Source organism: Ursus maritimus, unplaced genomic scaffold (genome assembly GCF_017311325.1).
Source record: "Ursus maritimus isolate PB19 unplaced genomic scaffold, ASM1731132v1 scaffold_20, whole genome shotgun sequence".
Classification (NCBI taxonomy): Eukaryota; Metazoa; Chordata; class Mammalia; order Carnivora; family Ursidae; genus Ursus; species Ursus maritimus.
Window position 1 is genome coordinate 17,653,005 of NW_024424453.1, and position 2,363 is coordinate 17,655,367.

General features: G+C 35.0%; 1 long non-coding RNA gene across 3 annotated transcripts in view; it reads left to right on the plus strand.

Moving 5' to 3' along the window:
• The window catches only part of LOC103678262, a 76,244-nt gene extending 74,768 nt beyond the window's left edge, over positions 1 to 1,476 (plus strand). For all 3 annotated transcript variants that reach the window (XR_005836550.1, XR_005836551.1, XR_005836552.1), the window contains one exon: positions 953 to 1,476. This is a non-coding gene — a long non-coding RNA (uncharacterized LOC103678262). The remainder of the gene's footprint in view (positions 1 to 952) is intronic.
• Positions 1,477 to 2,363: the final 887 nt, after the last annotated feature.

The window sequence follows — 2,363 nt, forward strand, 5'->3', positions numbered from 1 at the left end:
TTTTATTGCTTTTCTCATTCTTCGATGAGTTTTTCACGTATTTCTTCTGATATTTGCTCTAGATTTTTGATATGCACTTCACGCACTGGAAGATTCAATCTGGTTTGGACATAATTTCTTTTTAATTTAATTTCTATAAGCCCCTTCTCTTTAACTTGGTACCTACTTCTCTGTATCCAAATTAAGAAGCAGTGTTCGCATCACCCAGTTTTGTTACCTTAATGTCTCCTGATCTATCCCTGAGGGAGATAAAGATTGATGTTCGTAAAGGGTATCTTCACATAATTTAGATTTTGTCTGTTAATGTCCAGCAATTTGCTTAGTCATAAAGTAAACATAAATATTGTGAATCCAAATATTTCCCTTAATGCAAACGTTAAAAAAAGTCACCATGCCTTCATTCTAGGATGATGGTGTTCGTTTTTCTTATGTTCATACACAGGGGCCAGTTACCTTACTTCCTTCAAGTCCCGCTGTGACCGTGTATCTGGCCATCTGTGTGACTGACCAACATTCAGAGCGGTTGCCATCACAGTTAGTGGTTCAAAAGCATTGCTTTTGTACATCGTATTTGTTTGATTGGTTACTTGTTTTTGTACAGTATATTTCAATTCTCTGGAATCTGCCCTAAAATAGAGCACTCAAAATGTGTTCACTATGTTAAGAAGATTTTTTTTTTTTTTTAGAACTCAACAAGTGAGGTCATGCCAAATTTTACTTCTTTCACCAAAATGTTCTTTTAGCATACCTGCCTTTTAGTTATGCTATCATTGTGTTTAATTGACATATCCTACTTATTTGTACCCCAGAATTAATCTCATTTTCTCTTCCCTCTCTTTTCACTGTGTCCTACTGTTCCATTGGCTGAAATTTCTCTTTTGGTGCCACTCAATGAGTCAGAAATTCATGGTTATCAGCAAACCTTTCATTTTTGTTTGTTTTTGTTTTCTAGGAGATAGAGAACTCTTTGATAAAAAGATGGAGAATTCTTCCATTTTTTTATAGGTGGACAGATTCACTGTTTCCAAACAGCCTAGGAGAGGAACATATCCAAAGTATATTGCAAGGAATATTTTAATGTACTGTCCCACTGGGAGGAAATACTGTTTTGTAAATTTGGCAGACATGTTTTATTCTATCAGCTCAGAAATGATGGCCAGGTAATCTGAAAAAGTGAAACAAAGAATTAATCAAACCAGCAAGCTAAGAAGATCCCAAAGAGAAGCGTTCTTTTCAATGCTGCTAAAAAGTCTCATTTGAATTACTATTTAACTGAATGTTCAGCAAGTACTTATTAATTGGCTGCTGTGCCAGGACTGTACTAATTCCTGGAGATTCAGAAGTGAAGAAACTGTACTGATGGACTTGCAGTCTTATCTCCTTAAATCATCGAAAGATTCTTTGATATAGGAGGGCTGGGATTAATGTGTCAATAATAAATAAGAATAAAGATCTAATGGCTTGTCATAGATCAAACTGGAACTTAAATGCCTTTATTCCTTTTTCGTGGTTTTTTTTTTCCCCCAAACTATAGTAATGTAATTTTGTTGTAATTTTTAAAAAACTATTATCAAGACAGTAAATGAAATTTAAAGCAGGAAAGAAACATTCTTAACTGATACCATTCAGATTCTGTTCTTTTTATCTTGAATAATTTACGGTTTGAATTAATATAACTTGGTTGCTTATTTCATAAACTCTTCCCCAAGCAAGAAAGTCAGACATTTTAGCTATGGGTACTCCTCCTTACTTCTTTACTTGGACTCATTCCTTTGTTCTGTAAATAATTTAGTGCTAGTTATGTGTCAAGCTCTATGCTTGGTTCTGCTCAAACTTCTTCCAAATTAATGAAAGAATCGGCACAGACTTTCTGCAGCCCGATTGCATATTCTTTCCACTAAAACTTCTGCACTTGTTCTCATCTTCTGGTACATCTGACAGGTACACTCTGTACAAATTAAACTGAAAGTCAAGAGGTCTGTTGGATCTGCTTTTATGAAGCTGTAGTGTTCCTCCATCTGTGGTGTGTTCAACACACTTCTCATGCATTAGGAAATCTTAATTCTTTGGCGTACTATGCATGTATTATCTCCCCTCCACTGTAAAATTATAGACTACTCTTTCCAAACTCTTTCTTATACAATCCAAAGAACACACCTAATATACTAACTTAATGAGACATGCTTTCTTCAAATTGTATTGTAGATTTTCATTTTTATTGAAACGTGGGCCCTGTAGACACTTTACAACTATATTCTGCTGGACAAACATTATTTAGGCTACTCCAGGTTAATACATTGTTTCTCAGTTCCCTGCCCTTCATCTGCCCTTCTCTACCAGAAAGTGTAGTAAGATTGAGGTAT